General features: G+C 51.1%; 1 pseudogene; it reads right to left on the reverse strand.

The window, feature by feature from the left end:
- Positions 1-155: 155 nt before the first annotated feature.
- On the reverse strand, positions 156-4,044 carry LOC127667362 (cytochrome P450 2D9-like; annotated as a pseudogene).
- Between the last annotated feature and the right edge of the window lie 1,956 nt (positions 4,045-6,000).

Genomic DNA, 6,000 nt, shown 5'->3' on the forward strand with positions numbered 1-6,000 from the left:
CTGCAGAGACGTCTCAGATGGTAGAGGGCATGCTGTCAAGGCACAAAGACCTGAGTTCAGATCCTAGTGCCTATGCGTACCTGGTCTTGACAGTACCTGGTTTTGTGTGACAGTAACCACAGCAGTGGGGGCAGGGACTGGTGCATCCTGGGAACTCATTGGCCCGCCAGGCTCGCTGACAGGATGAGCTCCATGTTTTCTATGGTCCAGGTGAAGGGGGACACTGAGAGACAGTTGGCATTGACATCTGTCTGTTCACATGAATGTGCAGGCTGGAGCATCCCCACACACGCACATATATACACATGCACACACAGATGCACACAGAGGCACATGCACACATATATACACTTTCACAGACACACACATAAGCACAGGTACAAAGAAACACATGCACACAGAGATAGACACATGAATACACACATACACACAGATACACAGTGATACACAGACATAGACACTTACATGCATGAACACATGAAGAGATGGATGGACACACAGATGCATAACACATGCACATACAGTCACTTTTACACACTGAGACAGACAGTTGGTTACACAGTTACTTATAATATACATACAGACACAAGTCCATTCTCACATGTACACACAGACATATGTACACATACATGCATTCATAGCATATACACTTTCACATTCATACAAACCTACACAACACAAACAACATACACAAATGTACCTGTGCCACAGGTGTGTGCCCACATAAGACACACATGAACACATACATACATACACTTTTGGGTATGGTCCTGTTGGACTCTGCCTGTAGGGACAGCTTCTCCTCAGTGAAAGAGTCACAGGGGCCTTCCCTGTCTTTCAACCATGCTAAGGACTGAGTCCCTGTGAGAAAGACACCAGTGAGTGGCACTGGAGTCTGGGTTGAGTTCCCACTGGGAGACAAAAGCATCTCAATCATCTGGGGAGTGTGCCTCTACCTCCCTCCCAGCCGCAGCCCCAGCCAGGCTCACGCTGTACATCCGGATGCAGGATCATGAGCAGCAGGGCCCAGGACAGCGTGGTTGAGGTGGTCACCATCCCTGCAGTGAACAGGTCACCCGCCACCTTGTGCAGGTTCTTATCATTGAAGCTGCTCTCAGGATTCCCCTTGGCCTGGGCCAGGCAGAAAGGATGGGCTCAGCAGGAGAGGAAGTGTCACATGGTCCCCAAATTTCTCCAGGGCTTCCCCATCCTGAGTTACTTGGTGAGACACAGGACCCCACCCTTCTGGACTCACAGCTATGTGTGCTTTATGCACCTCAGCCCACAGCCCCTGGATACATTTTTTGGAGTTGCCAATCACCTTCTCAATCTCTGCCAGGAAGGCATCAGTCAAATTTCAGGGTGGATCAGCAGCCTCCCAGGTGGTCCTGTTTTCAGTCAAGACGTTATCCAGAATGGCCGTGAAGGTTTTATGACTTCGGAAGACCATGTCAGCCAGCCCTGGGATGCACAGAAGTATTGGCAATGCGTTAGAACCTATGAGAGACACAGCTCAGAACTTTCTCTACATACAATTATTCACTCTACATTATTAGTGAATATTGATCACGTATGCGTCTCGTATGTCACGGTGTGGGGGAACCTGTCATAGGACAATGTGTAGAGTCCATTGTGTCTATCCTACATGGGTCCCCGGCACCAAACTCAGGTCGGGAGGCTTGCTTGGCAGCTCCTTACCCCTCACCATCTGTCTGGACCCTCGGTGCTAGCGCTGCTTCCTATTCTCCTGGAGCAGCTCAGTTGCCAGGCTCCTTCACAATGGACCCCGAGCCTGTCTGTCCACACCCGACACCTGCCTCTTCTTCAATTGTCAAATTTGCTATTTCCACCTAAAGGCTCTCTTAGTACCAGATGAACAGAGGAATATTCTACCCTGACAATAGCCACAGGCATTGTGTCTTCCATGCAAACAGAGGGCCCATGTTCTCTTCCTTACTGGAAATCCCGACCTCGGTCCACTTCTCCCCTCCTGTCATCCATGAGTTGTCAACAGGCATATCCTCCTGCAGTTGACCTCCATAAGGCTCGTGCTGCAGCTTAGCACATAGCTTCCCCCAGGAAGATGGACTGCACAGAAGTGGCTCTGTGAGCAGCCTTGTACCTCCTACCTCAGGAATGAAGCCAAAGACTTCTGTCAAACTTTCTTCTGGTACTTTAAGCATCCTGATGAAGTAAGGGTCTTCATATTCAAAGTGACGGGTAAAAATGAGAGATGCAACCACATTGCACACAGCTTTGTCCAACATGGTATTTGGGTTGATGACCTTCCCTGGGAGTGGAGTTGCAAGCAAATCAGTGGAGTGCCCATGTCTCCCTGTGCCCAACCACGTCCCTCACCCATCACCCACCAGCCTGGGCAGTGAAGGCATCACAGAGATGACCGGCCTCCTTGATCACCCACTGCTCCAGAGATTTCTTGCCCAGGCCAAAGTTGCGCAAGGTGGACACAGAGAATCTCCTCTGCTCTCGCCACTCGGGTCCGTAAGATGCAAGGACCACACCTGCAGACACATCTGTGTGTAGCCAACGATGCCCAGGCATGGTGTCTCCTGCTCTCATCAATCTCTTTTCCTCTGGGTTTTGTCCTGCCTCTGAGCCTCCCAAAACCTTGCTCCCCCAATCCAGCACATGCAGCCTGGATTTCAGTGAGTTTTCCATGAATTGCTTGACTACATTCCCACCCACATTCATTCCCCGTGCTTCCTCTCTTCATTGCCATATCTTAGAAGCCATCTGCATCCTCCACACAGCTTTTACCTTGGGATCTGGGCTTCACACCCAGGTACTCAAAGACGGGCACTGGTGGGCGGTGAGCAGTGTCCTCTCCACAGGTCACCAGCACTTCCTGCATCGCCTTCAGCCCGTTGATCACAACCATGGGCTTCCAGGCCATCTGCAGGCTGAACATGGCACCATAGCGGTTTTGAAGCTGAAGTAGAGGGACAGAGCACGTGGGAAGTGGAGGTCTCTAGAGATCACAGAACCAGGCTCACTGCACAGTCACGTTCACAGTGTGAGCGTGCACAGGCTGTTTCTCTGTGTGTATGTGCATATTTGCGTATGTTTACATATGTATGTTTTTATATGTGAATGTGTGTGTGCATGTGTAGGTGAGGTAATGCCTCTTTCTCATTCTCTCTTCCTGTGTGTGTCCATGTGTGTGAGTGTGTGTGTGTGCATCCATGTGTGTCTATGGTTGTGTGTGTGTATACATGTATATTTGTTTGTGTCTTGCTTGTTATTGACTCTTGGTCCTTATGTATCCTGGAAAAATGCTCTTTGCTGAGCTCCATCCTAAGCCTGAGGATTTTCACCACTGTGGCATCTCATGTTTTAAGTTCAGCAAAGCAATTAAATAGATGCGACACTCCAGTGGTGACCTTGCCAGAGCCAGAAACCTGTCCTAGTATCCCTTAGCATGTCAACATATATGAAGAAACTCTGGTTCCTCAAGATGGGCAGTGAGGCCAGAGAGCACAGCAGCAAGAGGTTCAGGCAGCCACAGCCCCTCTCTGCACTTGGTGTCTTGATTGACGTGGGGTGGTAGACGTCACAGCAGGTCAAGTCCTTGTCTTATCAGGACCATAAGGGACATTGGACCTCTATGGCTGCTGCTCTGTCCAACCAGGCTGAATGGTGCTGTCACATCCTCATTCACCTACTGGAATTTGAGCCCCAAAACTTTTGTCCCCCAAAATCCCAGTGGCTGCCACCAAAACATTTTTAAGCCTGTCCCCTCTTTGGGACCCAGATCTCTGATCTGTGACTCAAGCCCTACTATGTGCCGCTATGGACACCATAACCTCAGTTACCATCCACTCCTACATTTCTCACCTTGTACATGCTGTATGGAAGGTTATCTAGGTATACCTGCAGCAGGTTACCCAGCACAGGCCATGGCACAGGGCCCGGTGTGTAGCGGGAAGTCCTGCGCTGTCGCCGTTGCATCAGGTCCACCAGTAATATGAAGATGACTGTGAATATGGCCACAGGCCACAGGTCAGTCCCAGTCAGCAGCTCCATTACATCCCCACTGCTGCCCAAGCTTCCCAGAGGCCAATGACCAACACTCAACACAACACCTAGAATCAGGAAGTCCCAAGCCTGGATCCTGCCACCTTATAAAGGAGTGCCAGGGTTGCCCTTTGTCCTCTGTGTCCAGCCCCAATCCTGTGTTTTGTTTGTCCAAATGTTGAGAGGGTCCAGAGTCGATCAGTGCCTTCCCGGAATTGAGCATGCTGAATCTGCTGGGCTGAGCGTGGTAGGCAGATGTTCAGTGGACTCCTGCTTCAGGATGGATGATCTGATCATTGTGTGTTGGAAAATCATCTGGTATGGTACCCATGCAGAGCTTTGGGGGCGCGTGTTCATTGTCTCAGAGAGGAAGGAGACATCCTAGACCTTCATGGATCACGTTGTGATCAGCATGTGAGGGGTGACTGGCATCCAGTCAATGGCTTCTTTAGATAAGTGAGCAGTGGGAGGCTGTCTTCTGCAGTTGAGGGAAAGGGACTGGAGTCTCTATGGCTGAGGAAAATGCAGTGGGGCAGGGTAGCTGGAATCCCTGTGGAGCAGTGAGTGTCAGTGCTGAGGAGACAGCTAGAGGCCCTGTTGGGAAGTGAGGGCCAGTGGGGTAAGTGCAGCTGTAGAATTGCCATCTTGAGGACAGGTCTGTTGTCACCCAGCTGATCCGGCAGGAACACATAGAACATGGGAGTTCTCAGCCCCAGACTGAGGAAGCTGAGTAATGACCTGAGAATCGTTGGGGACCACTAATTTGGGACAGGAACTTGACACATGCTGGCCTCTGCATCTTATTGCACCTTTGTTTCTTGGTGGATCAAAAGGCAGTTTTCATCTCATGCAAGAGGCCTGTGACCAGGGTGAGCAGCCATGAGAAAAACAGAAAGATGACTCCAGAAACTTTTCAGAAATGATGTTTGTGTGCTGGGCACTGCTGGGGACACCGCACATGCCAGGTCACCATTCACTAGTGTCAGCAGATCCTCAATCCCTGTCCTTTCTGGGGATCCAAATCTAAAGATCAAAGGCTCAGAAATCCCAGAGGATCCAGGCAGGCTCTCTCTGCTGCACCTTCAGTGTGCTGGAAGGGAGACAGGGGATTAATGGAGACCACATTGTGCAGCCCCACAGCAAGGACTAGGCACGGGTCTGATCCTCTCTGATATGGATGCCACCCCTGCACTACCCACTTCTGTGGGAAAAAAAGGAGCACGTGGAGGGGTGGGGTGGGGGTGGGGTGGGGGGGGGGCAACAGCATTCCTGCATAGAACTCTAGCATTCAGAACCCAGGGAGACAGGGGATCAATGGCAGGACCGTGCACATTGCCAGGGTAGGGAATGCTGGGTGCCAGAGTATCTGTGGAGCATCAGGCTGCCTGGCTAGCATGGAGGTCTTTGCCTGGAGGGCGGGGCCATTTGCATGGCCCCAGGTACCTGTTGAGGAAGCTGCTTGGCTGTGAGAAGGTTTGATCCTTCCCTGGTGGCTGGAAAAGCTGAGGCCTGTTCCATGCTTTTACATGGCAGGTTTTAATAAGAAGGGGCAGTTCATGGTTTTAAGACTTTATTATTAAAAGAATAGAGAGATAAAAGGAGATACAGAAGAAAAAAGAGAAAGAAGAGAGAAATGAGGGATGGTCATGACCACGTGGAAAGGAGGGAAGAGAGAGATGGGGGAGGGAGAGAGGGGAGGGAGAGAGAGAGGGGGAGAGAGGGGGAGGGAGAGAGAGGGAGGGGGAGGGAGGGAAAGAGAGGGAAAGACAGAGGGAGGGAGAGATGGAGATGGAGAGAGGAGGGAGGGAGGGAGAGAGAGGGAAGGAAGGAAGAAGGAACGGAGCGAAAGAGAGAGAAGAAGGGAGAGAGAGGGAGGGAGAAAGGGAGGGAGGGAAGAGGGAGAGCTAGAGAGAGGAGAGACAAGAAGCCTGCCTGTAGAGTGGGCTGGGTTACCTGGCTGTGGTG

Source organism: Apodemus sylvaticus, chromosome 17 (genome assembly GCF_947179515.1).
Source record: "Apodemus sylvaticus chromosome 17, mApoSyl1.1, whole genome shotgun sequence".
Lineage (NCBI taxonomy): Eukaryota > Metazoa > Chordata > Mammalia > Rodentia > Muridae > Apodemus > Apodemus sylvaticus.